The 27,476-nt window shown below is 32.5% G+C and overlaps 1 long non-coding RNA gene across 1 annotated transcript in view; it reads right to left on the bottom strand.

Moving 5' to 3' along the window:
* Positions 1–27,476, bottom strand: part of LOC147079498 (uncharacterized) — a 103,423-nt gene that overhangs the window by 10,750 nt on the left and 65,197 nt on the right. Inside the window, exon 3 of the long non-coding RNA XR_015069361.1 lies at positions 18,376–18,477. This is a non-coding gene — a long non-coding RNA (uncharacterized LOC147079498). The remainder of the gene's footprint in view (positions 1–18,375; positions 18,478–27,476) is intronic.

Genomic DNA, 27,476 nt, shown 5'->3' with positions numbered 1-27,476 from the left:
AGTTTAATACCTATGCACTAATTATGTCAGATCTTAACAGCTTACCTCCACCCTTCGCCATTGATATAATATAGCGAAAGCAAAACAATAAATAAATAACAAAACATTTTTTTCAAAAAGAAAAATACATTTTAAATAACCACACTAGTCATATAACAATCATAGTGAATACGGCACTGCAATCCACGCAATAGTTTCTGTTTGGCCTGGTGAATAGCTGAAACTCCTCCGGGGAAGGCATACATGTTATAATGTGACACCACGATTTACTCCGTGGCAGTGACGTACCGTGGGGGTAGGCAGATTGAGCGTCGCTTGGGGGCGGCAGTTACTCGAACGGCGGCAAATCGAGGAGAATCATTTGGAATACATAAAAATAGTTACATAAACTTAGTAATAACGAAAATATCTTTCCATTGAAAAAATCAGCTCACTGGTTTTATCGGGTTCGCGATATCTAGTTTACTTCCGTTGCCCTTCGACGTATTTGATGACCAGAAACGACACGTGCAGATTTGCGAATAATTAGTCTGATATTTTGTTAGTAATGTCATACAACACATTTCTTAGATATTGGACTCATGATGATAAAAATACTGTATAAAAAAATGAGGCGGCGTTTTGGCGCTAGCTAGGGGCGGCATTTTATCTAGGGACGTTACTGCTCCGTGGTCTCAATCCTACTACATTTTCAAAGTGGGGACTCTTTCTAGCCCCATATATGCATCGTATTCATTTTTTGTATTACTTATGTAAAAACTTATTATTCTGATATCCACGCATTTTATACAAGATTAAAAAAACAAAATAAGGTCTATAATCTATTATGTGGCAATTCTCAATTCAAACCAAATGAAAAAAGTGACATCTATTCTGACAACATATTATTTATTATCTAGAAAATCTGCTTCAAATAAATTCAATTGCACCCGTATACGAATACATCGAAGTGTTTGGATCTATTTGCACGTGTACCCACTTATATGTGCTTCCATGTATTTTTACTCATATATTATTATCTATATTTGATTGAAATATTGTTGACATTCATTTTTCTTTGTCATGCTATTAACGCTTTGAATTTGTAATTTAAATATCCACTCAGTGTCTTATGATTATGATATTTTAATTCAGATTGTTTCAGCTTCAGAAAAGCCAAGTAACTTATTTACAAATCCACTATACCTACTAATTTTATTTTTCATTAGCAAAAAATCTCACACCACACCACATTTTCTTCCAACGGTAGTCGTCCCAGACAGCAGATAGTTTATTAAATTATTAGCAAAGTCTAAGTTTTAGTAAAATGAAGTTTCAAAATATTATCTGCTTAGTAATTGAATTTAATAATAATTTATTATTGAATGTCAATATGAATGTCCTAATGATGATAATTGTATTGTTAATGATATTAATCTAGATGGCTAATAACTACATATGGTAATATCTTTTTACTAATAATATAAGCATTAGTTTCGTTGTATAATCGAAAATTAATAATAAATATCGATTATTTATTTTGTTTGATTTCCTCATATTCATTAGTCATTATTACACAAACATAAATAAACTATAGGTTGTTTCAATGCAAATAATATCATACCCCAAACATTAGTAATATAAATAATCAACCTAACCCAGTAATATTCAAAATAATATGATGTAACTGTAACATAAATTAGCTGAGCCAAGGTTTAGCCTAAATCAGTATTTTTTGTTTATATCAGAAACTACATTTTATTTAGATTTAGAGCATAAATATTATAAAGTTCCGACCGAAAATAATTATTATACTAATAAATTAATCAACCAAATCACACATACCAATTCGGAAATATTCATAAATAATGACGTGTAATAATCGGTTTTAAGGTAAGTCTCATTGGGTTACATTAAAGAGATTAATGATGTTTATATCAGTCAACGATTATACTATTCATATTACTACTTATTAAAAGCGAACTATCACGAAAAATGCTCAATTTACCTTACTATATTTTAACAGAGATAGGTACCTACATACTAACTTATATTATAATGTAAAATACTATACTACAATAATTACTACGCAAAGAAAATATAACAAAAACTACTAAAAAGGATAATATAGCTATTTCATTATAAAAATGTGCACGCGTGACGCATCGTCCATTATACTCATATTTTACAGCTGAGACAAAATATTGTGAAGGTACTTATATCTATCTATATTATATTGTGTGAACTTCAAAATCAATGGCAGTGAGATTATTATTTTTGTGTTGTCATATTTTCAGTGATGTTACTGATGTTGATTCCACAAGTCGCCGCCAGGTTGATTGTGTCTGCTGGACGGAAATAGCAGGGTATTTATGATGACTCGAGTCTATAAATAAACGCCCAAGTCACCAACCGGGACTGTCTGGCTTCCAATACACAAACAAACACCATCTACCATTTAGTATGTATACATACAATAAACTTAAGAAGACTTTTACTGGTTGGGCATATTAAATGAAAACATTGGAAACAAATTCAGCAAAACATCCAGTCGTTATTACCACTTTTGATTCAGGTGTATGTAATGTTACCGTGATTTTTAATACATATTTAAGAAAAACGATCATGAATTTTATTGAAGTAGGTACAAGAGAAAAATACATTTTTGTTATGTACATACGTCTTTATTTTGGTTGCGAGTCGTTTTACAGAAACAAACACAGCAATATCAATTAGAAAATAAACCACGTTGGAAAGTTTTAATTTTTTTTTCGCTAATGACAGAACAGTGTTTGTGCCAATAATTCTGTGTATTACCTACCTATACGTCAGTCTGTCTGAACATTCGACGTGTTAAATAGAGTACCTAAATCGATAAAGAGGTAAAAGTATTATGAAGAATATAAAGTATTTTCATCCAGTTTTATTTTATTAATTCCTTTCGTCTTGGGTTAATAAATTATGTCGATCAATCAATCATTTGTAGGTGTGGAGAAGATAGTAATTAAAGTTTTGCAAGTAAGCGAGCTTTACTCTAGAGCAGTGGTTCTCATGTGCGGCTACCAGAGGATTTTGCTGCGGCCACCACCACTGGGTTAATGTTAAATATGCGTTATTGGAAATGAGTCATTACCAAGCAATTACATTATTAATGGACAACGCACTCAATACAGTAGCTAGCAAGTAAATTCACGCATAGCGACATTCGCACATGTATACGAAATTTCCATTATGGGATATCACGCATCGGGAATTTATAGCAATATCACCTTTATTGTAATGTCGTTAGAACAGAGTATGCCATTCGGCAGACCCGACAAAAAAGTGAGTGTAATTTTTTTTTCCAAATGCTTCGTCCATAAATGTCATTGTTACCAAGTACTTAAAAACTTTTTTAATAATACCATGCTGGGGCTGATAAGTAGGAGGCGGTAAGTCACAAAAGTGAAATTGTTCAGGGGAGCAGTTTTAAAATTTAAAACTGCTTTGAATGGTAAAATATAACAAATGAGAGAGACAATGGTGGTTTTTTTTATGTCAGTATAAAAAGCATAATGTTCTTAATTTTTTTAAATGTTACATTCATCATTTTCGAAAAAAGTGGACTTACCGCCATTTGCTTCCGACCCCCAGCATGTTTGAACAATTTTGGTCGAAGTTATACGTTGACTAAGAATCGAGTCAATTCAAAAAAATTGCAACAATTGCTTTATTAATATTGTCGATTTTTCCTACTACTGTATACTGTGTACTGTTTCAGTGTAATGCACTTCATAAAAAACAAATATCAAAGGCAATTGACAGATGTAAACTTAATATTAAATGGACTTGATCAATTTTTTTAGTAAATAAAATTTAGCTTTAGTTTTTCAATAAAAGTGAAATTTGGTGCGGCCACCTCACGTTTCCATAGAACTGTCAATGTCAATTGTGCGGCCAGACTTACATTTCACGTGAGAACCACTGCTCTAGAGTCTAGATTCATAGCCATAGGTATGTATTTAAAGTTTTTCTAGACATCCACACTCTACAGTCTACTGTTTAGAGTTGTAGACTGTATATTATATGCCGTAGGGTTTATATTACCAACCTGTTGCTATATCATACTATTCATACTGATAGTAAGTGTACGTACTTACATAGAAAAAGGCTAGCTGCTTTGGCAATATAAGGTTTTATAAGGTATATACTATTAATTTATATAAACTACCTAAATGAAAACATTAGTAACTAGAAAGGGGTGTCCTCGGGTCCGGACCACCCCCAGGAACGAAAAAAAAATTAAATGAATAAAATATTAGTTCTTTTTCAATCTAGTAGAGAGACGTATTTTCATTCGCTTTTTCTAATAAAATTAACTGATTATGCTTAACTAAAATATCGCGTGCGGTTCAATGTTGATCAACATAAAATAAAATAACGTAAGGTCGCAACAACTCGTAGGCGAGCATCCGTAGTTATAGATACAGGCCAACTAATAAGACTCAACGCGTGAGTGTCTGGGTATGATGAATGTACCTAAAAATCAATGGCATCGCCAGAATTTGTTACCCCCCCCCCCCATTCTGCGACTGTGAAAAAATATTGTGGATTTTTTTTTCGAAATGGACCCTTCCCCCATACCACTTTTCTGTGTGCACGTCTGTTAGTAGCAGTAAGTATAAGGAAATTCAGAAAGATGAAATTGAATTAACTATAGTTGACCGGGAAATAGTCGGAAAAACTAATTCTGGCAATTATTTGAAGGATTAGCGTAGACGAGGAGTTACGCTATTTATTAACTTAACAGTGTTTATTTATCATCGTAGGATTCTGTGCGTTTCAAACACAGAACAGATAATAAATAGAATACCGATAGGCTATATTCAATACATCGCATGTTGAAGCAGGCTTTTGAATGTGTGAATGTCCTACGAAAATGAAGCACGCATTATGCACGTGCAATAGTGTGTGTAATACAACAACATTAAATGAGCGTAAATGCATAAACCGAGAGCAGCTTTCAGTATTCGACGTAAAACGTATTCTTGACACGTGTGTAAGTTTAACACAGATTCTTCCTTACTCGAGACGGTTACCTGCTAACGCCTTACCCGTTACTATAATTTTTACGCCTTAGTATTATAATCAGCGTAGAAAAAGATGGCAACACTATCTCGAAGACAAAAGTTATATATAATAAACTGATTTGCTGAAACAAATTGATAAAGAGACAAACAAGAGTGACAGTGGACAACCGCTAAACAAGAGTCCGCAAACGAACACAGAGTCGTTCTAAAATTCTCTGGGTAGTGTGGATTAAGTACCGGCAAAGAATTATAGACCGATAAGAGTGTAATGAGCTAAGGGATACCTTAATCCAGCAGTGGATCGACCCCGGCTGATGATGATGAGTATATGGTTGTAAAGTTATAAAGTAATCTTAACCTACGTATTACCATAAAATAGTTGCGTTTAAATGTTATTTAACGATAACACAGTGACAATAAGAAACAAATTATTGTAAAACTCATTCATAAATAAATAATCGAGTAGCGTAGTATTACAACTAATTGATAAATTATACTGATAAACTGATAAGTAAGTTAATTATTGTGTACATATTGCCTACTTGACGTTTGTGACATTGAAATTTGTAACCAGAAAAAAGCGGATATCCGTAGCATGTGAAATCGCGATCAATCACAATTGAGTTTTATCTAATATCAGGTAATTGACAAAATTGACATATTATTGTGTATAACAAACATAATTTACAATATTTACATAATACAATAACCACTGCTATTTATTTTTTTAACTATTCTACAAAGCACTCAAAATGATTATTACTAGTTAAGTATTAATAACGTATTTATTTATATTCCACAATTTATTATTAAAACAACGTATCATTTGACATTCTAGCGATCCAATTGCGCCATAATATGCAGGTTGCAGTTTGTAAGGAACCCACTGCAGACGAACGAAGGAAACTTAGCCGTCTCGCACATCTAAACTCACCCATATGCCTTACGGTTACATGTAAATTGTACGTAAAACATTTCACCGTAGCACAGTTCACCGTGAGCTTTCTATCGGAAAGAGATGACCGTATTCTATACGGTCTCCAATTTTATTACATTCGATATGGACATTAATTCAATCTTCATAGATGATTTTGGCAAAATTCATAAATTCATAAACGTGGATATGTATGTGATGTGGCGACCGGTGAGCTTTGACGTCTAAACAGGAATGACCATGATTTGAGTTACCCATCTCCACCCGCCATGTAGGTATATGCAGCCGCGATTTGTGCACGGCCGCCTTCCATGACGCTATAAAGGTGTCAGAATGAAAAGATTTTAGTGCCACACTGCGTTGTCCCGAAACGATGCTGCTGATGTAGCAACCACGCACCTTAGTGCTTAAAGAAAGAGTTTTATAAAATATAAAGAGTCTTGACTTGCTCTGCCGTCATTTATCGCTAATGACATGAAATGTCATCTGTACCCGTGTACACTCTGCCGAAACAGAGGAGTCAGGAGTTGAAAGTGATGAATCTAAGGAGGGATCGGAATTATTCCGTCCTCTATAGTCTATATGACGCAGCAAGTTTTTCAAATGCCTCTTCGTAGGGTGTGCGTATGCGTAAATGCAACTCGGATGGCGTTCGACATGAGATTTATAGCAACCAACGCCACATTTTTTTTTCAAACTAAAATGTTTTATTCAAGTAGTGTGCGAAGGTCCATAAGATAACGTGTGTTTTTTGAATAATGAATACGTCACATTGACGTATTCGACACGTTGCAGATGGACGAGTTTAGATGTGCGCGCCGGCTTATGTGCAAAATTCTCCTTTGTTCAGCGACCTTGTTATTCGGCTCTCACACCTAAGCTCGCCTCGTCTGCAACGTGTCGAATACGTCGATGTGACGTCATCGTTATTCACAAAACACGCGTTGTCAAATGGAGCTCCACTTATTGGTCGAATGAGACTTTTTAGTATGAAAAAACATCTAGTGCTGCTAGCATCAAGTTGCATGCGTCTCGGGCTGCGAGTCGAAGACGCCAGAACGCATATGCACGCCTACGATTTTTTTATTCCTATATGGACTCGCCGGTCGTTGCATCAAAATATATAAATACATTTCGAGAGGCTACGCGCGACTGTCGCTGGGTAGATGTACGCGGTCTTCACATGCAACATCGAAGCGACGTTCCTAGAAGGTTTAATTTATGGCTGTACCGCAGGCGAGTTTAGTTGTGAGAGCCGGCTTAGGGTGCACATAACAAAATAAACTCGCCATCCGAATAGGGATGGCTTGAGAAAAAGTCAACTCAATTTTCTTTCAACTCAAAAGTCTTTAGCTAGTCACATAAAATGTGAAGTGCGACATTAGACCTCGGCCAAGAGTTGCAAACTCCTCAAAAACGTTTCAACCTCAATCCGCGTTTACGTTGTCCACCGGATCCCGAGAAACCTGTTAAATGCCACCCGCAATGTGTATACATACGTTATGAGATGCTGGGCTGACCTGTGATGACGCAAGAAGACTGGCATGCGAAATGGTTTCTTGGAGTCAAAAAAGAAAGAAATTTATTAGGATACATACGAACTAACCCAAATAAGTATAATAGTTTTTGTCAATTTATAATAAATTCAAGACTAGACTAGACTAAAAGATGATTTTGTTTTATTTGTCGTAAGTCCAGAAAATAAACATTATTTTCCTCAGAGTAATATTATACAGATAGTGTGTATTGTTTGGCAAAATGAAGCCGTGTTTCTTGCTTACAACGCACAGTAGAACCTCAATTTAATTATTATTAACTTGAGCATGAAACGTTATACCATCATGTTGCTTCTAATGAGGCTACCAAATTTAAACACAACATAGTTAGCCATATTTTATACTAAATTAACTAAACATAATTAGCACTCACTTTATATTTAACACAAAAACAATAAATTTCAGCAACATGTGCCCGCAGTTTTTAAATGAGTCTAGTCATCCAAATCAATATTTACCGGCGACGTGTACAAACAATATTTAATTCACCCGTAGAAAATATTGTCGCTCTAACCGCTAACGCATATTGCGGAGATATTTTGATATTTTGACTTGCAATTAAGATTCATTTCGGGCCTTGGTATTTTCATAAAACAAATACATATAATTCAATAGTTTGGGTTGAACAAACGAAAAACCTCACCAAACTTATACCCCGTTTACACATGCATGGATTTACTGCTGACAGTACGTATTATCGCGGCCATAACAATAAAATGCACGTGTAAAACGTATTATCGTGCAAGTTGCAAGATTGCATGCATGGATCAAAAAGATTAGAAGCTTCTGAATTTTCACGCAATAATTGGTACTTGCATGGCGGATGCGCATACGCGGACAGGCATAGGTTTCAAGTGTCCACATATCTCGTGTGCGCAGACTTGTGCCACGCCGGACAGGCGTACTCAGTCACCGAGTTGCATAGTGCAAGGGTTGAGACCCAGAGTGTATGTGGTTAAGCTCCCCACGTATTGCCGCTTAGCTTTCTCATGATTCTGTTCCTTGCCTCTGTCTTCATTTTGGTATTAATGCAGTGTTGCTTATAGGACAGCGTCCGATCTCAGGTGATTCCCAGGTGGCCGTGTAAAGAACCTCCACGCTGGTGCCCCTGGAAATGGTGACAACTACTACCACAAGACAATCTTTACCATACGGGAACTTCAAAAAGATGCATGTCACTGAATTTAATTTATTGTTCTCCTGTCATTTTTGGTTAAATACTTTGTAAATGGCTAAAAATATGCCAACGCAACAATTATAACATGTTATAATATATCCCAAATGATGAAGCTACATATTAACACTAATAAATATTAAGTATATCAATTAGTAATTTTGTCGTGTTCCAGTGTACATATATATACCTACTATATATATACCTGAATGATCATTTTCCCCCAATACCTAAAAGCCGGACGCCACCTAACATTTATTAGAATTTTAACGCAGGCATAAAAAAGTTATGTATGGTTTAGTTAAGTAGCATAATTTTAGATATTTTATAGAAGACTATTTTCTATCTACTTACTATCTATTATGATTTGCTTTATGCAGGGTTTAATTGAATTTTAAAAACTAATCAATATCATCTGCAATTCAATAGTTCAATGAAAACAAATAAAATGTTATTGACAAAGTGCATGGTGCTCTATTTATATCTTATCTCCACAGCCTACCTCCACCGTTTGCCACTACCACAAAATATACAACTGTACAACAGCTATGTAGGCATAAACAATAATTAAATATTCCAAAATTAGTTATAATACATTGCCCTGGTTAATATGTCCGGAAAATGTTTTTATTTCATATGTATTGTATATAATATTATAATAGCGCGATCAAGTCGACAGATACAGTTTAAAATCGTTACCTATTTAATCGTTGGTCACATTCACATCTTTCGATTATATTATTAAATTAATATTAATGGCTGCCGATCTATGGTAATCTCAATTCAACACAATAACATTGTATAATTAATATTTGTTAATTGAAAAGTATTCATATTTTGACAGTTCACTGCTAACGCCAGATACCTAGTATAATGACGTGTTCTTAATAATTGTGCGTGCAAAGCTAATAAATCCCTTGCATTTTGCATACAAAGCTTGTGGGTAATTTCACCGTGCTATCTACCCGTCTTGACTTATGGTGCCCTAATACAAAAACGAGAATAACTCACTATTATTAGTAATATTTTGTCGGAGTCATGAAAATGTAATGCATGTGATCCATTGACACGCAAATCAGACGGTTTAAAATCGTCAGAATATCGTACGCGTGGATCACCTCGAACGTGCGAAATATTACTCCGACGATCGGGATGCCCTGGATTACATATTTTTATAATAATTATAATTACACACTATATTGAGCTTCAACTACAATTTTTATTGAGCTTTAACTACAATTTAACGCACATAGTATGATACTATAATAGTCATTCGACTTGAAAAACATGAAAAATGTGAGGTTTAGATAGAAGAACTTCAAAAATCTCTAGATAGATTTATGTAGTCTTTTATTCGGCCACTAGTAAAATGCAAACAAATCCAGGAATTTTTGGGTCGTCATTGGTACCTTGCGTAAATATTATAACTTGAAACAATTTGCAACGTCATATTGGACGGAAATTATCATATTATTAAGTATATTAAAAAAATATAGATGCATAAATAGAAAAATATACACGAATGTTGATCGTTTTATTTTACCTAGCGTATGTAGTGAATATACGTCATGTAGGTCGTAGATTAATTAATGAAAGTGTAGATAAATTATTATAATTAGTGAAACTCCACATTTTGGTAGAATGTAGCTTGGTTGAAATCCTAATAACTTGCATTCGACTCAATTATTATTACTAATTTTATACATCTTGAACTGCCTAACTATTAAAAATATTGAATAAAATGAAACACAATAATATATAGTAGGTATTTACTTATTCCACATTGTTATAATTATGTGCAATAAGTACAACGTACATTATTATATATTCATTATATTTAATACAACATCTTTCCACCATGAATTTTAACTTAACTTAATAACTTAACTTTAATTTAACACTGTTAATGCCTAAATATTATAATACGGTACTTACCTATACGAAAAGGTAAATAAATTTATTTGATTCATTTTTGAATGTTTATGCCTTTAGAAATAACTATATACCTATAAATTGGTTAGTATAAGTTGTATATCCTTCTGTATCAGTTGGGAATTCTTCATTTAAACGAACGAAACTGATTCTGATCATTAATTAATTAATTACGTACAATTATTAATACTAGCTTCTTTTAAATGGGGTACTTATTACATTTTTTTTTTAAATCTTAGTTAATCATTACCTAAGTATGTAGGTATATCTTTTAGCAATCGATTGGCAGACTTACCTCAAAATAGACTTCTTTCGCTTTGTCGCTCTGTTATTGTGTTTTATTTTGATTAAAATACAACTTCTTTCCACCAAGAATTAACAGAAAACATCATAGGTACCTACTTATTGCGATTAATTCCAAGAGATGTTTTATACTTTTTTCAAACTGTTTTCTCAAAGATGTTTTCTAACATAAACTATGTATTTGTTTATTATTTATGTTTATTATTTAACGCTATTCGTAGTCACCACAAAATCAGTACCTATGAATATTTAAAAATAAATGTATACGTACCTACTTAATAAACGCATTATTTTAGTACTAAGTTATGAGAATTGATATTTTTTTAATTGGGCGAAAAATCGCACGAGCTTGCTTGCTTCAGTTAGCAAAAAACATGTCATATTATAAGATTGACACATTCGACACTTCAATTGAGATTATTTACTTTTCATATTTGAACTACATATTTATATGGTAAATTAAATAGATATATTATAAGCAATATAAAACAACAAAGTTTTTATTTAATTAAAAACCCTTTAAATTTTAATGATGGCCACACTGCGTCGTATTGGAACATTTGTTAGGGTAACATCAACATGTTTCACTGACTGTTACCCACCTCCTCAATTTTTACGAGGAGGTATGAGTCCCTAATACAAAACTATCTAACATTGCGTACAAGTATAATGCAAAATATTCCTCCAAAGTGAGTCTAAACCAAAACCATAATACGGAATAATCACGACCCGAAACATTTTATGCTTTCCTAATACTTGTACATAATGTAACCAATACAAATACCACGGAACTTACAATTCTCGGTAATAATTAATAATCTGAATGCGAATGAACATATTTTTAAAATATAAATAATAGAATATTCCATAGAATAATTACCCGTAGCATTTTATGATGCCTATAATATTATTTTCCCAACACATTGGTAATAAATTGTACATATAAAATTATTGTGAATCGAAAGATTCCAATAAATTTATGTTGAAAAAATTCCCCGTTTATGATTGCTTATCTATGTGCACCTTCCTCTTTTATTTCCAATTTTAGATAAACAATAAATTATGAATAGGTAGTTAGTCAGTTAGTAAACATTTTTTTTAATACCTACCTAATAATATTTCTAAACGTTGTAAAAACATTTGAACCAGCAACACCATAATATTCTTTTAAAAGAGTTCACAACCAAAGATGTTGAAGAAAATCAATACTTAAATAACATTATTATAATGTACCATAATATCGTTTCACATGGAAAAAGGCGTGTGAAACGATATTTCTTTTTTTTATATCTAAAAAACAATTGATATCTAGGTATCCTAAAAACCGATATTTTTTTCTTAAATATAATATACAAATTATTAATCTTTGGATAACTTATCCCATCATTAATTTACACAACTAAAAATACTATCTGTGTTGCATTTTATACTAATAAAAAAGCATCTTATGGTGGCCTAATACTTTTACAAACACATTCTGTTGTTTTTAATCATGGCACACAGATGAATGAATGAATGAATGTGTGTCATTTATTTAAATTTGAATGCAGTTAAATATTGCAATGTGGTTTTTGGTATTCTTATTCGACAAGTATGTGGATAACATACAGGTAGGTGCACTGAAAAAGTATTCAGCGACGCATGTTACGGATTTTCGCCATCCACCCGAAGCATCTTATGAAGCCCTAATACTTTTACAAATACTTCTCAAACTTTATTGCAAAACAATATCACTCCCGTACAGCAAAATAAAATCAAACCTTTAATAAATAAACGAGACAGATTAATAATAATATTACGTATTCTGTGTGATATGGATTTTATTTTCATCGTTTGATTGAATTTAATTATGTTTATTTTAAAAAAATACGATTTTATTATTCGAATATAATAAATAATTAATGATTTTATAATTCAAAATTTGCACATAAGTAGGGCGATGCAAACATATTGTCTCACCAGCACTCATTATTGGTAAATTTCTGTATCACAGTTTGTAGTAAAAACACTAAACGTACAACTGACACTATCTTTCAGTATTTAACAAACTAAATATCTATACATTAAGTAGTCAAATCATTTAAAATTGATATCGACAAAATTATATCTTATTATGTATTGTTATTTTAAATAAAATATTTTGAATCCGTGACAGATCAGCCGAAATTCACATTTTATTTTTTATGAACTCACTACATAATAATATGCTCCCGGACTATTTATCAAATCAACTAATTGCCGTTATTAAAATATGCATGTATAATTATTAAAATAATTACTAAGAAACAAAATTCATAATTTCAAGTTCTATTACTATTTATTACCTACGAAAATTATTCTAACCAAACAGCGACAGCGTAAAAAATCAAAGCTCATTAGAAATAACCAATGCAAGCGTAACATGCATTTGCATGAATGATACCGTTCCAAGGCTTCTGCGCTCCTGGTCGAACATTATCAAAAAAATGCTAACAATGAGTATTTCGTGACTTTTTCATTCTTGGATGCACCAGTGTATTTTTACAAGCAAGTCGAACAGTGTTTTAAACCTATGCATCTTTATGATTCCTGATGACCCAATACCCAAAACTCTAATTACACAATAATATTATTTGTCATTGTCCGTTACAACACCCCTTGAAGTTATTTGATTTTTTGACTTGTGTGTGTTCTATTCGAATTAAGTAAATGCACACCTACTATGATAATATTCTTTCTTTGATCACAATGTGTGCTGTGAAGCGAACAATATTACATTCTACTAACTAACTAACCCATGCATCTTTATGACCTCCGAATACTTCTTAATGATATTGTGCAATATTACACCCCTGATTAGCTAGCTGATTGTTAAGTTGGTGTGAAAACTGGGTGGAGTCGTTCATAATAAACCAAGCCAACTATATTGGACAAACAGGACGATTTAGATTTAGATAGTGCAAAAAAGGAGATGGATCTTCTTTTATTGGCAGCCATTTATCTCTAAACAACCATAAAATCTAAATAGCTAGGATACACAGCAAATCTTAGAAATTAATCGATATAAAATGTTCTTTCTTGACCACGTATTTTTTAAAACTTCATAATACGTGGTAGGTATATTAATTATAGCATTTTCGTAACTTTTTGGATAACTTAACACACTAATTTATATTTACATTAATTTATGTACCACAAGAGGATCACTCAATGTTTATTATTTTGTTGTTAGCTGTGTCCTTTACAACTTAACATATTTCGAAAAAAGTCAAATCTTTCAAAGGGCGCCGTAAAACAATTAATGCACTATCTGCCTGCTACAATTTGTGCCGTGAAACGAAAGAGTAACCTATGCATATTTATGATTTCCTAATACTCATTTGTCATTGTGCAATATACACCCCTGGATTAGAATTTTTACTATGATCTTCGATTTTGGTACCTATCTACGCAATATTGTGATAATAATAATATAAAACAAGGGAAAACATATTAAAAAAATATGTATTTTGCTCAGGTATTTTGTATTCCCGGTGCACCATTGTGTTTACAAGAAAGCTGAGCAGTGTTTTAAACCCACGAGTCTTTATGATCGCCTAATACATATTTGTAATTGTGAGCTGTTCTGTTACACCCATGGATTATAAGATTTCGCTACGGTTGGTGTGAAAATTGGGTGGAATCTTCGATGGAACTATAATTATTTTGTCATTTTTTTAAATCCCGGTGCACCATTGTGTTTACAAGAAACCCGAACAGTGTTTTAAAGCCACGAGCCTTTATGATCGCCTAATACATATTTGTAATAATTGTGAGCTGTTATGATACACCCATGGATTATAAGATTTCGCTACGATGTGAAAATTGGGTGGAGTCTTCGATTTGGAACTATGTAGTACATTATTCTCTCTTTGACCACGAATTATTTTAAACTCCATAATAGTTGGCAGGTATATGAATTATAGTATTTTAGTAAATTTTTGGATAACTTAACTCAACATTAATTTACTTTGTTTACCACATACGATGTACCTAATACCAAAAAAAATATAATAAAAGATAATCTCCAACCACCCGAAGCATCTTATGATGCCCTAATAAGTCTAATACTTTCAGCAATACTCATATCCAAAATGTTTGATGTTTATGATTATGTTGTTACCCCTCCCTCCCTATAAATAGCGAAAAAAATCATATCTCAGAGGGAGTCGTAAAAATTGTGTCGTGAAACAAAAAAGATTAAGATCAGCTAACCTATGCATCTTTATGATGACCTAATACTTATTATTGACATTGTGCAATATTACACCCCTGAATGGCCGGCTATAATATAATGACAGTTAGTATGAAAATTTGGCGTGTAGTATTCAATTAAAATAAATAATTACCTATTTATTTATATTAGCGTCTTTATGATATCCTAATACTTATTTATTATTGTGCTATGTTACTTACACCCCTGTATTATGCGATTTGGCTGTAAATTGGTGTGAAAATTAAAAGAAATAATTATGTACCTACGATGATAATATTCTTTCTTTGACCACGTTTTTTAATACTTAATAATATAAGGTACCTACCTACATAAATTGTATTTTAGTAACTTTTTGGATAACTTAGCTCGACATTAAATTACTTTATTTACCAAATACGTTAAATACAAGAAAACACTATCGACATAAATTATAGATAGATTATCGTGAAACAACGGAAATATCTTACGAAGCTCTAATACCCACTAAACGCATTTCTCCATGTTTACTACTTTATACCCTCACATACAGCAAAAAAAACAAATTTCCTGAGTGCGCTGTCAAACATTAATGAACTACAATGTGTGTCGTGAAACGAAAAAGAACTGCTAGAAGAATCTGCTAACTTATGCATCTTTATAATCTCCTAATACTCATTAATTGTCATTGTCCAATATTACACCCCTGGATTATAATATTTGACAATGGTAGGTATGATGTTGTGAAAATTGGTTTGAGTATTTATTATTACTGTGAGGTTGGAGTCATCGATTTAAGTTAGTACATAAGTAATAAGATAATATTATTTTTTCATCGATTCGTCTTGATGATTTCCTAATACTTCTAATTGACATTGTGCAACATTACACCCGTATATGTTTGGAATTGGTCATCCATCTATCTGTTGGGAAAATTCGGTATGCAGTAATTTAATGTAAATTAATACGTTCCATCTAATAATCTTTCTTAGACGACGTATTTTTACACTTTATAATAGTAGGATTATGAATTATTATAAAATTATGATTGGATAGTTTGGATAGTTTAACTTAACATTAATTTAATATATTTACCGCATAACTGGGATACAAAACAAAATATCGACATTTTATAGATAATCGCCAACCACCCAAAACATTATTATTCACATAGCGCAATGCAAAATACACTTAATATGACAAATCTGTTAAAACAACTTTAATATTATAGACATGGAGCCTAAATGAAATTGAAGCAAAAAAGGAGCGAAAAGAAAAGAATACTTCTCATTGACATTGCACAATATTACACCCCTGTGTGACTGGTTATTAATTAATTTGTAAATTAGTATGAAAATTGGGAGTGCAGTATTCAATTAAAATAAATAATTAGTAATTACCTACTATGATTTACTCTTTGACCAAGCATTATATTTTAGTAACTTTTGGATAACTAAGCTCGACATAAAATTACTTTATTTACCCACATACGTTTAATACAAAACAATACTATAGACATAAATTATTACAGATACAGATAGATAATCGCGAAACATCCGAAGCATCTTATGAAGCTCTAATAGTTTAACCAATACTCATATAATAGTAATTCTCAATGTTTATTATTAATTTTGTTGGTATGACCTACACACGTCATTTACGTATAGTGGAAAAAACCAAATCTTCCAGAGGGCGACATAAAACATATAAATGCACCGGTCAAAAATTAGATTTTTATCTCAGATGTGCCAAATAATGGAAAAGGGGTTAAAAATTAATATTCTTCAGTTTTTACCTTCCTACAAATAATATAAATATAGGCCTACCTATATATAAATAAATACGTATGGGCCGTATGGCTATAATGGATATACATATTTATGTATTAGGTAATAGTTCACGTTGTCATTAAATTTGTAGATTTTTATATAAAATAATAATTAACGGTTGGTTTTATACTGAATAACCGTTGTCATTCCAATCTTTTTTAATAATAAAATTAGTTTCATCCGATGGTATGAGGTAGCCTGTTAAGATTCGACATAAATAGTGCACCTTTGTCAGTCATACTTATTTGTTTTCATGGAACTAAGAATACAATTTTCAGATGGCGTTGGTTAGTTTTTAAAATTCAATTAAACCCTGCCGAAGGCAAACCATAATAGTTTAGGTACGCCATGGGCGACTCGACAAAAGTAGTGCACACTTTTTTAGTCATACTTATTTGTTTTCGTTGAATTAGAAATAGATATTGTAGGTGGTCTTGGTTAGTTTTTTTTTAAATTCATTAAGCCCTGCCTAAACCAAACCGTCATCGACAAAATATATTCTTCTATCTATAAAATATCTAAAAATATGTATGATTTAATGGCACAATTAACACTACTATCTACTAACAAGGCAACTGTTATCTACAATGGCTTGGATTAGGTAGGGTTCAATTGAATTTTAAAAACTAACAAACAATATCCACACACTGTAGTTCAATGAAAACGAATACGTTTGACTGACATGGCAAGTGCACTATTTCCACCTTTCGCCACTGGTGACGATTGTTACAGTTTCGTTCCCTCGGTATGTTGTTATTCGTACAATAGACAGTATGGATGCGATTTTTGTTTTTAAAACGGCTTACGAGCAATTTTATGGGTAAGGGCACAGACACACGGCATTGCGCAGTCGACATACTGTGTAGATGCAGGTCTTATTTGATTAGAATTGCATCCGAATAAATTCTAAATTCTAATTTCTAATCGGATACAATTGGAATCAAATAAGACTAAGAGTTGACGCACGTGGACTGCGATACTGTGTGTATGCAGCCTTATGCTGTAAAATACCGATTAATAGCGTGCAAGCGAATGTGCGAGTAATTTTGCATCGCGCTGGAACGACACCGGTTATTCAATGCAGTACCTAGTTCGCAATAATCGCATAAGACGCGTGAAATAAATAGATACATAAAATAATATTCTACACAATGTAATGAATTCCCAGACAAAGTAAAACATTTAAAAAATGCAGATCATCATAATATTGACATCAAAATATATACAAATGGTTATCAGAAAAGATGGAAGTATCATTATTGTGTCTATATAATATGTAATGAATATTAAAATTTTAATATTATTGGCGCAATAGCTGATTTTCGTAAAATTAAATTGCACTCGAGTTTTTGTAATGGTGGATTTGTAATGAAAGGGTTGAGTATTTACCATTCATGAAAAAATATTCGTCATGGTTTTCTGCGGGTGGATAACTGGAGAATCTTCAGCATCCCTTGAAAATCCTTTCAATGCATCCAGTTTGTGTAGGTTCTGAGAAAATAAGAGAAAAAAGACTTGTAGCTCCACTATAAATAAAACAAGCATTGAGTTGCATGCAAAATGTATGAAAATAATATAGGTATCTATTAATTATTTAGATAGCAAATCTCAGCCACTGCGAAACAATATTGTATAGGTACACATTAATAGGGATAAGCGACATACCTATCTGTTATTAATTGGTAACATGGTAAATATTATTAAACATTTTTTAAAAGGAATTGAAATTAATAATAGCAAAAATTACATATTTGAAATAAATGTGTCAAAGAACTGATAGTTAGATAATACGTACCTACGTACTACATGTTTTACTGAATGAACCAATGTTGTTATTTTGAATAATAAAACTTTAAACAGCCAAGACACACGGCAATGCAGACGGCGTTGCATAAACGCAGAGCATTCCAAATGTATCAAATTTGAATAGTCTTATTTGATTCCAAATGCATTCAACTGAAATCGAGCAAGACCTTCTTGATGCAACGGAGTCCACGCTGCCGTGTGTGTTAGCCCTTAAGCTCGCGCAAAATAAAAAAACAATAAAATATAACATGTAATTAATTATGTTAACCACACAGTTATATAATGATGTGTAGTATCTGTGAGGAATAATTTAATTACATGTTCGGGCGATTTTGAGTAGAGGACATAATTTTTATCTGACGGATGGAAGATAAATTGGTACACTCAAAAAATGGTACATTTTGATGGCAGAAAGGAAAAAGGAGGTTTGGTTCGGGTAATCTAAAGAGACACAGTATCGTCATTGACAGCAGTTTGTGGCAGACACAGGGCAGTACAGGACAATTCATGGATGTGGTCAAGATTCGCAATTATAGCACGATGGCATAATTTTGTTTAATTACGTATTTGTATAAATCAGTAGGTATATTATATGAAAAATAGCAACATACATATTAAAATGAAATGTAATATATCACCACTAAAGAATTTTCAAAAGCAAGACTAATCGCGCAACAAAATACATAGCATTAGTGATTAGAGGATATTATAAGTGATTCACTAAAATCATACGAAATCGCAAGTATGCAAAAGCGTAGCCCAAATTTTATAAAGCATAATATTTATGTAGGTATACCGAATAAAAATATTTGAATACATTTTAACATATTATTATTCTTGTTAAAGAGATAAACATTTTTTGCACACTGCACACTGAAGCGATAACAGTGCATAGGTATTTTTTATGTAGTTAGTCAATTGTCAATAAATTTAAAACACAATATGTAGTACTAATTCCACTAAATATTTAATTATTTATACAATACATTTCCACCATGAACTGACAATAAAGTTAACACACGTAAAGAAAATTATAATTAGATTTACATGAAAATAATAGAATGCAATAAGGATGCCTTTTTTTAAATGTGCAATCATAGGTAAGCCATAATAAAAGACAAATAAGTCAGTATTCATAATAATACAACTGTAAATAAATTTAGTTCTTAATAATAAATAAATAATAATATATACAATACGATACAACGCTGCTAAAATGTTTAAAAATCGTTAAATCAAATAAAATTCAAACATTAGATCTTGAGTGCCCTACAATTCAGTGGCAAATCGAATTGAAAGAAATTCAAGCATCATCTCCCATTCCTGCCATCGCTATTTTATTATTACAACGTTTTTCTTAGCTCGTATTCTTATTTGTCCGGTGGATGTTTATCCAGTACAAATCTTGCAATCGATTCTTAACTAACTTCCCGACTAGCTAGACATTTGAAACTTTTAGAATATATCAGAACACGACGATGCCAATGCATTCTTTTAATACTTTTAGCCATCTTTAAGTAGAATTGAATTCATTTTCAGATAATTCTATTTTGTATGAAAAGTTATTTCGGAAGAAATCCGTATCCGTATATAATCCACTATTATTGGTTGCTGAGGGGTGGTCCTAGAAACTAAATTATTAACATATACGTGCGTTAGGTACTATGCAAATCAAAATGACATTTCAGTATTCTATATTTGTTAGTTTGTTTGTTGCAAAATAGCAAAAAAATGATTTGTTGACAATTGCCTTATTTGTCGTAAATTATTAATACATAGAATTGTTAAGTTTATATGATTCAACAGAAAATTTAAACACGTGGTATTTAAATGTGATCTTTTATTATAATAGTAGTCAGTATTATATGGCTAACCACATCCACAGATTAACGAAGACGGTGGGCCTTCCTTACCTAATAGCATCCAACCTCATACGTGGTATATAAAAAGTTCTTTTTATCTTGTAATTATTTGCCAATAAGATATTACCCAATTATTGTCGCTGAAAATACAACTGCTTACCATACGCATATCAATGTATACAGTTATTATTAAATTTAAATTGTTTGCAGTTAACAATTAATTACAGCCATTCGATTTAGACTTTCCGGACTTGCCCGTCATGTGAAATTATCACCTAAAAATATCATAGATTTTATTGGAACTGAGATGTAGCAGCCTTTATATTGATCGTAATATCAAAGTAATACAAATGCACTGTTTACCTCGCATGTTGCATTGATGCGAGTGTTTCTATACAAAAATACTACTAAATAGTTTGCCAGGGAATTAAATTAAGATAATTCCAACAATAGACAATGCTGAACCCACTAAGAAAGGCACACCGTCCTGCGTATATTGTGCCAATAACATGCTAAACGTTACCACGATCTCAAGTAACATAATAAATAGATTTCACGTTAAAATTTGGTAACATTCATGAATGTTATATTATATAGGTACTGTTCGGTTAAACCGGACACAGCGGAAAACGCATTTTTAAAATTGCCGATAAACTGGATTATTTGTTAGGTTAACCTAACCAAACCTAACCTAACCCAACCTAACTTAACCTAAACTAACCCAAACTAACAAATAATCCAGTTTATCGGCAATTTTAAAAATGCGTTTTCCGCTGTGTCCGGTTTAACCGAACAGTACCATTATATATATATATACCTAAAAGCCGCTGAATTGACGAACTGGTAAATACGTGGCAGCGAACGGCATAGGACCGAGAGAGTTGGCAGAAGCTTGGGGAGGCCTTCATCCAGCGGTGGATTGACCCCGGCTGATGATGATGATATTACATATATTTATGTATGAATCTATGGGTAGATATTGTAAGTAAAGTTGTCATACGTTACGAAGCAGAAAAATTGTAACAATAATAGCTGGTTGTCAATGTGAAGTTCATATTATTATCATGAATAACAATGATTGATACAATATGTATGTATGATAACAACATTGATAACTGTAATAAGTTGATAAGACTAGAATTTTTGAATTTATATCACATTTACGAAATAATATTTAAAACTGATAATAAATTTATGAATTAACGGATGTTTTCAATTGGACTGATAACACGTTGTTAGTGAATTATTAACCAAAGTTATTCAACAATTGAGGGCTCCGGAAACAATACGACAGTTTCTATTTTCGTAGAATATTGGCAAGTCGACAAAATGTATACTTAATAATTATTTGTTTCTTATAGGTATTTCTTCTAAACGAAAGTATTCTAAAATGTATATTATGTAGGTATATTGTATAAGTACCTACTAATAAATAAAGTTATAGAACATAATATTATAAGAAAGAAATAAGACATTTTTAGAGACTAGCCATCGCTTTACGTACGATAATGGAAATTGGCGTTTTTGTTTTATCGTATTTATTATTGCCACCAATGTCATAAACTATATTTTATTTACTAAAATAGCACATCACATTTTGTAATAAAATAACAGTAGCATATCTACCACCTACCTGTGTATGCCTATGGTAGTATAGGAGCGGGACAGGACGACGAAAGAATAGACAGCTGCTAAGGGGTGGATAGAGACTCGATAGGTCCGAATTTAGGTGTTAAAAAACCCATGTACTTTTCAATAATTTATTGAAAATATTGCAGAATCTCATAAAATAATATACATACTATTATTTGAATTCACTTTATAGATAACTATTGTTGGAACAATTGGATTTAAAAATATGAAAGTGTCTGTGTGGAGGGCATGTACGGTAGAAGTGAGATGTCTACAGTAGGTGGTATGCAGTTCGCCGTATCACATTTCACCGTGAAACGATGTACCGGAAATATATGGGCATATATTAAAGACCGTCCAACCTCTTTGGGTACATAAAATTCATGTCTAAATAAAACACACACATGAAGCCAGCAGCAAAAAAAAAATGAAAATAGCTGATATACTGGATTATTTTTTAGGTTATGTTAGGTTTTCATTCTTGAATTCATGAATTTTGCCAAAATCAGCTTTGAAAATTGAATTATTGTTCATATTGAATGTAATAAAATTGGAGACCGTATAGTATATCGTAGGCCATTTCTTTCCGATAAGAAACTCACGGCGAACTGTGCCACGGTGAAATGTTTTACGTACAATTTACATTTAACCGATTTCTGTATTGTTATTGTGTAACATTCAGTAATGGATTTTTGTACGATTGAATCGGCCAACTCGAATGTGGTAAGAAATCGAAATGACTTGTAATTTGAGTGATGCATTGTTCCCGTATACGGTTATAAATCGTCGACTACTCGCCGTAGCCTCCGAAAGGTTGATGGTTGGAATTCAACCGTACTGTTATTTTATCACGTGGTCGTTGTTAAATTTAAAACATACACAATAACTGGCGATTGAAAATCTGAATCTGCAGAAAAGACTACTGCCCGGCGGTCAAAACATCTGTGTCACGAATATCACGATATTCAGTCATGAAGCGAAAGAAATAAAAAACACCGCCATTTTGAAAGTAGTGTAAGTAATATTTATTAAATTCCACAAACTTAGTTTTATAGTCGCTAACTATTTCGAGCGTAACACGATTATCAAGACCATACTTATAAATAATTCGCATGTCCTTACTTATATACTACTTTACAGAAAGAGACTAGTACGTCTTATTAATCTAGCACAGACCGACATACATAATGTGCCCCAAAACAAATACACATTATATAAAAACTGTTTCAAACATTTTTTTGTGAATAGCAAAGCAAATGTTAAATCAGTAATATTTTACTAAAGGAGATACGCTGAGGTTCAAATACATATACGTATCTATAATACATACACATTATAAAATATCAAAAAAAAATACAACATAAGCTTGTTATATAAAATATCCACGGTAAACGTAACAGAGGACGACGTGACTTAAAACATCAGTGATTGCTACGAGTGCAGCTCCACAGAAATTTTCCGGGTAGCAGATGATAAATTAAATATTTATCTGGATGGTGGCGACCTTCATTAGGGGATGGCAAAGTAAGAATGTCAAATCTTTAAATCTTGGTAGAAATACACTCTATTCATTAAAATAAAATATAGGATTTGGAAAAAGTAACACAACATAAATTGTGTTTTATTAATATTAAAGTTAAATAATAATATATATATGGGAATTATATGACAATATTTTTTAATATCTGGATTCTCGTCTGTGTAATTTTGCCCGTTCGATTGGGTTGTGGGCTTAGGGGGGCACGGTTAGGGGGGAGACAGGCTGTTTTAAAGCCGCACATCTGCCTTGCGGGTGTACCCTGTCTGCGCTAGTATGGTGTCAGCGAACGCTACTGCGACGATAGTATGCGGCTACCGCAGAGACTCCCAAAATGAAGCCGTGAAGATATTGAAAAATTGCAACAACAAATTTATCGAAATGTACCCATTGTTATACCTACAGCTAATCCTTGTCTTCCAATATTTTACGATGCGACGGTTTCTTATTAAAAATAACTTATTAATGATTTATCTTTGCATTTATGACCGAAAAGTTTTTTCATAATATTTTAATATTTCGTATGAAATTTTATTTACAACTAAACTGTATAAACCCGTAGGTAGAGGATAAACTCAGAGGTTGGAAATATTTTTAAAATGTTAAAATGCCACTATCAGAAAGTTATAACTTAAATAAGACACGTTAGGACACTTTGTAACAATATTTGTCTGCCTTGAATCAATAAGAGAGCTTTTTCTCTTCTCAAAATGAAACTATCTTAATTAACTACCGGAATAACTTAATTGATATTATTTATTTTTCAAATTATTAAAGTTGACGTAAAAAATGTTTTTTTATGAATTATTTAAAATAATAAAAGATGATAGGATGAATCGACTGCACTTAATGGGATAAAGCCTTGTGGCCTTTATTAAGCTTTTCCTGTCGTTGATTATTTATGTTGATTTTTTGTAAACTCTTTAATTATTTGCGAAATTAAAAAAGATATTCCAACTATTTACTACTGAATATCGACAACTGACAAGTTAGTGACATGATATATTCAATACGCCGCATTTTGATGCAGGGCTTTGAATGTGTGAGTGTCCTGCGAAAATGAAGCACGCATTATGCACGTGCAATAGTGTGTGTAATTCACCGACATTAAACGAGCGTAAATCATAAACCGAGAGCAGTTTTCAGTATTCGACGTAAAACGTATTCTTGACACGTGTGTAAGTTTAACCCGGGTTCTTCCTTACTCGAGTCGGTTACCTGCTGTCGCCTTACCCGTTATGTAATTCAGCTCCCATTATTTCTGAGTTCCCTGTTCCACACAGTATAATCTATATAATATTATTCATGACTACATACCATACTATGTATTTTTAAGACAAATGACTGACGGTAATAGCTGTAGACGTGTCAGAGAAGAGTATCAACCAACCCCGTCATTGTACCGAAAATTTTCGTGTAAAAAATATAGTTCGGAAGTTTTACACTCACTGCTCGAGTGAACTATGATGTGTAAATTTATGTAGACAGGACTATTATAGTCACTGCGGTTGGGTGGACAATCGTCAAACTGCGGTTCGCGCGCGACTTACCCGCTTTGACAATAATATAGCAATTCTAAAGCGTCATAATTGAAAACCGCGAATTTCAAAAGCCTGCGGACTGGCTTCCACAGACACGTTACTCTCAGTTGCACTAGCGTTGACTTAGCGTTGGAAAATCTATACGAATTATAGTATTAACACATGCAAATTGAATACTAGCGAGGTTATGAATAATTTAAAAAGGCTTGCGTTGGTTTGATTGGAAAGCTCCGTAAAAGTTATATAAATAGACCAAACAACGAGTTAGCGAAATACGACAGTTAAATATAAAATCAAGATCGGTTTCGTTGAAAAATATATTTTGATACAAGTCAGCTTACAGGAAGTCAGTCGGGAACCACGCTAATTTTCATACACGATTTTGGCAAAATTCATGAATTCAAGAATGTAAACCTAACATAACTTAACATAATATAACATATAATCCAGTATGTATATCGGCTATTTTCAACATTTGTTTACCGCTGGCTTCCTGTATGTAAAGTGTAAAGCGACAAGAACCCATAATTTTTAACGAATAATCAATGAATATAATGTCATCCTACCTAATTGATTTAAGTTTTGTACTATGTTATACCATTTCAGTTATTTTTGCAACACGTTTTTCGCCTTTCGGCATATCACCAATGGCAAATGCATATTGATACAGAATACAACTAATTCTCGTTTATAAAATTTAAGATGATTTCGAAATTGCTGAACACGTCGTGGTGTCATTTTTTCATAGCGGAAAAATCGTCATACAGCTCAGTCCAATTGACATAATAAAAGTTACCTCGTTTACAATCGATCTATGCTCTATAGGCTATGCTCTATGCTCCAGGTTTGACCCTGAAGTAGAAAACATCGAAAAATTATATCCAGAGCCCGCTGGATCGTCGGAATAGTTAGTTATGCGAAAATAGCATCTCACAGAACTGGGGGAGACTGTCATTTAATAGTGGATATATCCAGGTTGATGAATAGTAAATATCACTTCAAAATTGGTTCGTTTGGGTTATCTTACGAGTATGTCATTACATTATTTTTGTATATGTAATGATTTTTCATATTTTCCCCATAGTGCGACTCTAATGAAAATGTGAATGTTCATACCAATTATATTGGTTAAAATTATACACTCAATTTTATAGTATTTAGAGAAAAACATGAGGCTGTATGGATACTATCCGTAGCATTATCCAACCGACTTTGACTTTCTCTTGACATGCTGTAGTCTAAAATTCAGAAGTGCTATATTTAGCAACGTACTTTTTCCGACTTATAGATACGGGTTATAAGTGCGAACTCTTTCATTCTTGGTAGTGTTCTGCTATGAATGTGTCGCTGATATCTTAGAAATCGGGAACATCAGATTTGTATTGAGTATGCCAACTGGGCGGGCAATAACTGTGATCAACCAAATCGCTTCGGATATTGATATATGCCACCTACGTGAGTTAGGTGGACGTTGTTTTATACATTTAAAAAAAATAATCAAGTTAGCTCATTCGACGTACATACATAATATATTATTTTTGGATTTACTCTTTATAATCTTTTTAACGTCTTGAATTTGTAATGTTCACTATGTGCATAAATATATTTGGTTCTTGTCGATATTCGATATAATGGATTATTTGTTAGGTTAGGTTATCATTCTTGATTTCATGAATGTTGCTGAAATCGCCTATGAAAATTGCCGCTGTTCTCACCAGGCTTCCGATAAACAGACTTGCATCATAAATTTGACTTTGAGTTTAAATTTTAATTTTAAAGGAGGGGCTTGTTTCTTAGTTGATACGAGTATTATACACGGTAACACTGTTGCATTAAAGAAACTTCAGTTGCATGTTGCAATATTGAACGTTTACCTGAAAAGCGAGGAAAACTAGCAGCGTTCGAATCCATAGTACGTAATTAAAAATATTGTTGCTAGACGCTTAGTTATTATATTACAGGGTGTCGTCTACAGAAGCGGGATACAAAAATTCTAAGAGAGTTAATTATTTTTCAAGGAAAATTGCAACTATGCAAAATATTCTTGGTGCACATTTCAAAGAAAATTCAAACATAATTATTATAATAAACGTTTGCACTATCACAAAGGGT

This window comes from Rhyacophila brunnea, unplaced genomic scaffold, assembly GCF_057557595.1.
Source record: "Rhyacophila brunnea isolate RB1 unplaced genomic scaffold, BYU_Rbru_1.0 scaffold_1, whole genome shotgun sequence".
Lineage (NCBI taxonomy): Eukaryota > Metazoa > Arthropoda > Insecta > Trichoptera > Rhyacophilidae > Rhyacophila > Rhyacophila brunnea.
This window is presented reverse-complemented; position numbering and strand designations above follow the sequence as displayed.